The 6,490-nt window shown below is 38.1% G+C and overlaps 1 protein-coding gene across 1 annotated transcript in view; it reads left to right on the plus strand.

Annotated features, from left to right (window-relative positions):
- The window catches only part of IL1RAPL2 (interleukin 1 receptor accessory protein like 2), an 809,088-nt gene that overhangs the window by 709,997 nt on the left and 92,601 nt on the right, over positions 1–6,490 (plus strand). The gene's annotated exons all lie outside the window — the stretch shown is intronic.

A 6,490-nucleotide genomic window follows, 5' to 3' on the forward strand; every position in this document is an offset into this window, starting at 1 on the left:
CAAACCCATCAGCCACTCCTCGGAAGGAAGGTTGGGCAATCTACTATTGGTAGTGATACCGCCTCGGAAACCCAAGGAGGGGTCTCTAAGAGTCAGATCCAACTCAACAGCAGTGCGTGTTTGCACAATAGAACACTTTCTTATGCTTAACTTTTATTTTTTATAATCATGAATTGGGTGAAAGTTTACAGAGCAAATTGGTTTTCTATTCAACACTCCAGATACATTCTGTTTTGTGACATTTACTGCAATCCGCACACTGTGACACTATTCTCCCCACTTCCTCCCTATGCCCGCCCCTTCCCTTTGTTATTCCTTCCCATCTCCTCCCACCTTCCTGGCTCTATCCCTGGGCAAATGCTATCCTCTTGATTTTATATGCTTGATTGTTGTAATGAGTCCATACCCTCCCGATATTACTGTTCACCTTATAGGTCTGTCTATAGTATTTGTCTGACAGGTGCGTCATGGGAGATCAGTTCAGTTCCTACCTTGAAAGGTGTCTAAAGGGCATAGTCTGGTAGGTTTCCCCAGTCTTCATTAGACCAGTAAGCCTGATCTTTTTTTATGGTTTTGAGTTTTGTTCTGTGTTTCCCCTAGTCTATCTGGACCTCTTATTGTGATCCCTTTCAGAGCAGTCAGCTGTGGTAGCCAGGTACCATCTGGTTCTTCTGGTCTCAGGGTCATGGACAGTGGGTTTATGTTCCGTCAGTCCTTTGGACTAATTGTTTCATGTGCCTTTGATATTCTTCACTCTTCTTTGCTCTGCATGGGGAGAGACCAATATTTGCACCTTAGATGGCTGCTCACAAGCTGTTTTAATTTTTTTTTTAATTTTATTGTGATCTGGGTGAAAGGTCACAGAGCAAATTCATTTTCCATACAGCAGTTCATACACATTTTGTTCCATGATACTGACTACAATTCCCTACAATGTAACAGCTCTCTTTCCACTTCCACCCTGTATTTACCTCTTCCCTGTGTCCTTTCCTATGCATTCCTGCCCCCCTCCTCCAGCTATTTCCCTGTGCAAACACTGCCTCTGTTCTCCCACAACTGATCATTCTAAAGAGTATATCACCCTATATACCTGTCTATTGTTTGGCTGGAAGGCACATGAGTGAGTTCAACTCCAGACCTGAAGGCTAACTAGGGGCCATAGTCTTGGGGGTCATACCAGGCTCTATCATGCTACTCTCAAGCATTTAATACCTCAGTTGCTACTCACCAAAGTAGGATGTAAAACATTGTCTTTGTGGACTATGTTATGCCAATTGACCTTAGTGTCCCCATGACTATGGCCCTAAGCCTCCATACCTAGTGACTCAGTCATTCAAGGTGTTTAGTTATGACTACGAGATTGTCATAACTTTGTCCCCTGGTGCTCTACTACACTCATGGATACATTTGTAACACATATAAATATATAGGAGAGATAGCCTCTGTCAACTCTCTACATATTTGGGGGTATAGTCCCATTCGCCTTCCCACCTGTGTTCAGCTTGAGTGTCTACCTATGTATCTGCTCCTAAATTATTATTACTATTATTACAGGATGATGTATCTAATGGGAGCTCTGGTAGCATAGTGCCTAAGGCATTTGACTACTAACCAGAAGGCTGGTGGTTCAAACCCACCAGCCACTCCGCCGAAGGAAGGTTGGGCAGTCTACTGCCATAGTGATACTGCCTTGGAAACCCAAGGAGGGGTCACTATGAGTCGGGTCTGACTCGACAGCACATAACAACAACAATAGTAGTTGTCTAGTTTGTCTTCTATTGTTTGTGCATTATTAATTATGTTTGATAGTGTCACTTTTTTTAGTTTTTTTCCTCCATTTTCTTTTTTTTAATTGTGCTTTGGGTATAAATTTACAGAGCAAAATTTGTTTTACATTCAACAGTTCATATACATTGGATTTCACACCCTGATTACCATCCCCGACCATAACAAACTCTCCTTCCCTCCCATACCTATGACCACACCCTCCCTGTGCCCTTCTTAACTATGCACTCCTGTCTGTCCAGCTTTCCCTCTATATGAATGCTGCCCCTCTGGTGCCCCGTGACAGATTGTTCTAAGGGATGTATCTCCCCAGACCAGGTGGGTGCATTGCCTTAGGGTAGGTGTTGTGCATGTAGGTCTTTCCACTGTTGGGCTGACAGCCAATCTTTGGGGATGAGTCTAATTCTAGGCCCGAAGTGTAACCTGGGGCCATCATCCCAGCTCCTTCTGATCAGTAATTCTGGTCATTTTTGTGTTTTTGAATTTTGTTCCACATTTTTCCCTTCACTGCATTCAGGATCCCAGTTTTGATCCTTCCCTAAGTGGTTAGCATTGGTAGCCAGGCACTATCTAGTTTTTCTGGTCTTGAGGTCCATCATATCCTTGGACTAATTGTTTCCAGTTGGCTTTGATTTTCTTCACTCTTCTTTGCTTCAGATGAGAGGAGACCAATATTTGCATCCCAAATAGCCTCTCAAAAGCTTTTAAGACTCCAGTCATTACTCACCACAGTAGGTTGTGGAACAAGATTTTTAGGTACTATGTAGTGCCAATTGAGTCTGATGTCCCCCAATACTATGGTCCTGAGTTGGCAGGCCTGGTGATTCTCTCTCAAGGTGTTTGGTTGTCTCTGAGAGTTTACTCCACCTCTGTCTTCTGTTGCTTCTCTAATGAATGTGGCTAATTTTGTATCACTCGTATCTATGTAAGATTATCTTCAGCTAAATCCATCTGTGGTCTAGGATACATTCCTGTTCTCTGACCCCCACATTTCTTCTCAATTGTCAATGATAGTGCCACATTTTATGTACAACAGCCATCATCATCATTATCAATATTTGTATAACATTCTGAAATTTACAAAGCACACTCATATACTTAGAGGTGGATTTATTGTGAAGCTAATGAGAAGTGTAAGCCTTATAGGCCCCCTCCCAAGCTCTGATCGTGGTCTTAGCAATGTATCTGCCTGGTCGTGTTTTTTATTTTTATTTATTTTTTTATTTTAAGAGTTTAAAGAGTTTAAGATCTGGGAGTGTGAGACCTACCACTTTGTTCTTTTTCTCCAGAGGTACTCTGCTTATCTGAAGTCTCTTTCCTTTCCATATGAAGTTAGTAATTGTTTTTCCCATGTCCTTAAAAAATTTTGTTGGAATCTGGATCAGGATTGCATTAAATGTATAGATTGCTTTAGGTAGTATTGACATTTTCACAATATTCAGTCTACCTATCCATGAACAAGTTAGGTTCTTCCATTTATGTAGTGCCCTTGTTGTCTCTTGTAGCAGTGTTTTACAGTTTTCTTTGTACAGGTCTTTTGTGTCTCTGGTAATGTTTATTCCTAGATAATTTATCTTTTTAGTAGCTATTGTAAATGGTATTGTTTCCCTTATTTCTTTATCAGAGGACTCTTTGTTGGTGTAGAGGAATCCAAGTGATTTTTGTATGTTTACCTTGTATCCTTCCACTTTGCAGAATCTCTCTATTAGTTTCAGTAGTTTTTTTTTATTGAGTCCCTTGGGTTTTCTATGTATAGGATCATATCGTCTGCAAATAGAGATAGTTTTAGTTTGCCAATTTGTATGCCTTTTATTTCTCTTTCTTGCCTTATTTCTGTGGGCAAGGCTTCCAATACAATGTTAAATAGAAGTGGTGATAGAGGGCATCCCTGTCTGGTTCCTGTTCTTAAAGGAAATGCCTTGAGTCTTTCTCCATTAATAATGATGTTGGCCATTGGCTTTGCATATATGCTTCTGAGGAATTTCTCTTTTATCCCTATTTTGCTGAGAGTTTTGAAAAGAACAGGTGTTGGATTTTATCAAATGCCTTTTCTGCATAGATTGATACAATCATGTACTTCTTTTCTTTTGTTTTGTTTATATGGTGGATTACTTGATTGTTTTTCTGATGTTGAACAACCCTTGTAAACCTGGTATGAATCCCACTTGGTCAGGGTGTATTAGTTTTTTGATACGTTGTTGGATTCTGTTGGCTAGGATTTTGTTAAAGATTTTTGCATCTATGTTCATGAGGGATATTGGTCTGTAGTTTTCCTTTTTAGTGGTGTCTTTCTCTGGTTTTGGTATTAGTGTTATGCTTGCTTCATAAAACAAGTTTGAGAGTATTCCATCTTTTTCTATATTCTAGAATAGCTTGAGTAGCATAGGTGTCAACTCTTTTCTGAATATTTGGTAAAATTCTCCAGTGAAGCCGTCAGGGCCAGGGCTTTTGTTGGTGGGAAGTTTTTTTTATGACCTGCTCAATTTTCTTCTTTTGTTATAGGTCTGTTCAAGTATTCTCTCTGTGAGTGGGATAGTTTAGGTAGGTTTTGTGATTCTGGAAACTTGTCCATCTCTTCTAGGTTCTCAAATCTTTTGGAGTACAGTTTTTCATAATATTCTGTCAATATCTTTTTTATTACAGTTGGTTCTGTTTTGATGACATCCTTTTTGTTTACAATTCTTGTGATTCGGATCTTCTCTTTCTTTTCTTTTGTTAGATTTGCCAATGGTTTATCAATTTTGTTAATCTTTTCGAAGAACCAGCTTTTTGTTTTGTTAATTTTCTCTAAGGTTTGTTTGTTTTCTGTTTCATTTATTTCTGTTCTGATCTTTATTATTTTCTTACTTCTAGATACTGTAGGATTCTTTTGTTGTGCTTTTTCTAGTTGTTGGAGTTGATGGGTTAGAGTGTCAATTTTGTTTCTTTCCTCTTTTTTGATGTATGCATTTATTGCTATAAACTGTCCTCTGAGAACTGCTTTTGCTGTGTCCCATAGGTTTTGGTAGGATGTATCTTCATTCTCCTTAGTTTCTAGGAATTTTTTTATTTTCAGTTTTTATTTGTTCTATTACCCAGAAGTTTTTGAGCAGTGAATTGTTCAGCTTCCACGTTTGATGTTTTTTCCTTGATCTTCCTATTATTAATTTCTAATTTTATAGCATTGTGGTCTGAGAAGACACTTTGTAGTATTTCAATGCTTTTGAATTTATTGAGGCTTGTTTTATGTTCTAACATATGATCTATTCTGGGGAATGATCCTTGTGCACTGGAGAAGAATGTGAATTGTGCTTTTCTTAGGTGGAATGCTCTGTATATGTCTATGAGGTCAAGATGGTTGATTGTTTTGTTGAGCTCTTCTGTATCTTTGTTGAGTTTTTTTTCTAGTTGTCCTGGCCCTCTTTGAAAGTGGTGTGTTAAAGTCTCCTACCACTATTGTAGAGTTGTCTATTTTCCTTTTTAATTTAGTTAATATTTGCTTCACATATTTTGGAGTATTTCATTGGGTGCATAAATATTTATTATCGTAATGTCTTCTTTGTCTATTGACCCTTTCAGCATCACATAATGTCCTTCTTTGTCTCTTATGATGTTTTTCACCTTAATATCTATTTTATCAGAAATTAATATTACCACTCCCACTCTTTTTGACTACCGTCAGCTTGGTATATTTTTTTCCATCCCTTAACTCTTAATTGTTTTTTATCTTTGTGTCTTAGGTGGGTCTCTTGTAGGCAGCATATCAATGGGTCTTCTTTTCTTAACCAGTCTGCCACTTTCTTTCTCTTGATTGGTGCATTTACTCCATTCACATTGAGTATAATTAGTGATAGATATGAATTGATTGCTGTCATTCTATTGTTTTTGTGTCGTGTTGTTGGTGTTTCCTTGGTCCGTATACTTTTCTGTGCTGTTTGATTTGTTGTCAAATGCTTCTTCTCTTTTCTTCTTCATTGTTGGTTTCATGCTTATTAAACCCATATGTTTTCCTTCCTTCTGGATTTGATTAGGGGGATTGTTAATTTTCTCTGTGGTTACCTTGGAGTGAATTCTTGTCTCTACATCTTTAGAACAGTGCATTCTATGAAGATGTCCTGTTTTCCTCTCCATTTGGAAGTTTGTACCTAGAAGTTTTATTCTCTCTGATAGGGTAGTTGCTGTTGTCATGTGCAGATTGTCTTCCTCGATTTTTAGTGTACGATATTTTATGGCCTTATTTTGAGTTTCAACTTCTGATTTTGTTTTAGTTTTGATGTCACATATCCTGATTTTGTTGATCTCTGTTGTGGGTTCTCTATTGGAAGGACTTCTTTAAGCATTTCTTGTAGGGTTGGTCTGGTTTCCACAAAGTTCCTTAATTTCTGTTTTTCTGGGAATGGCTTGATTTCGCCCTCATATTTGATGGATAATTTGGCTGGATATAGGATTTTTGGTTGGAAGTTCTTTTCCTTCAGTGTTTTATATATGCCGTCTCATTGCCTTCTTGCCTGCATGGTTCTGCTGAGTAATTGGAACTCAACCTAACTGTTTAATTACTATAAGTAATATTTCTTTTGTCCCAGGCAGCCTGCAAAATTTTTTCTTTGTCTTTGATTTTGAAGAGTTTGATTATAATATGCCTCAGTGTTTTTCTCTTGGGATCTATCTTGTATGGGGTTCTATGAGCTTATTGGACAAATATCTTTTCTTCCTTCATGATATGGGG

Source organism: Orycteropus afer, unplaced genomic scaffold (genome assembly GCF_000298275.1).
Source record: "Orycteropus afer afer isolate SDZICR_OR568_19922 unplaced genomic scaffold, OryAfe1.0 scaffold00447, whole genome shotgun sequence".
In the NCBI taxonomy this organism is placed as follows: Eukaryota; Metazoa; Chordata; class Mammalia; order Tubulidentata; family Orycteropodidae; genus Orycteropus; species Orycteropus afer.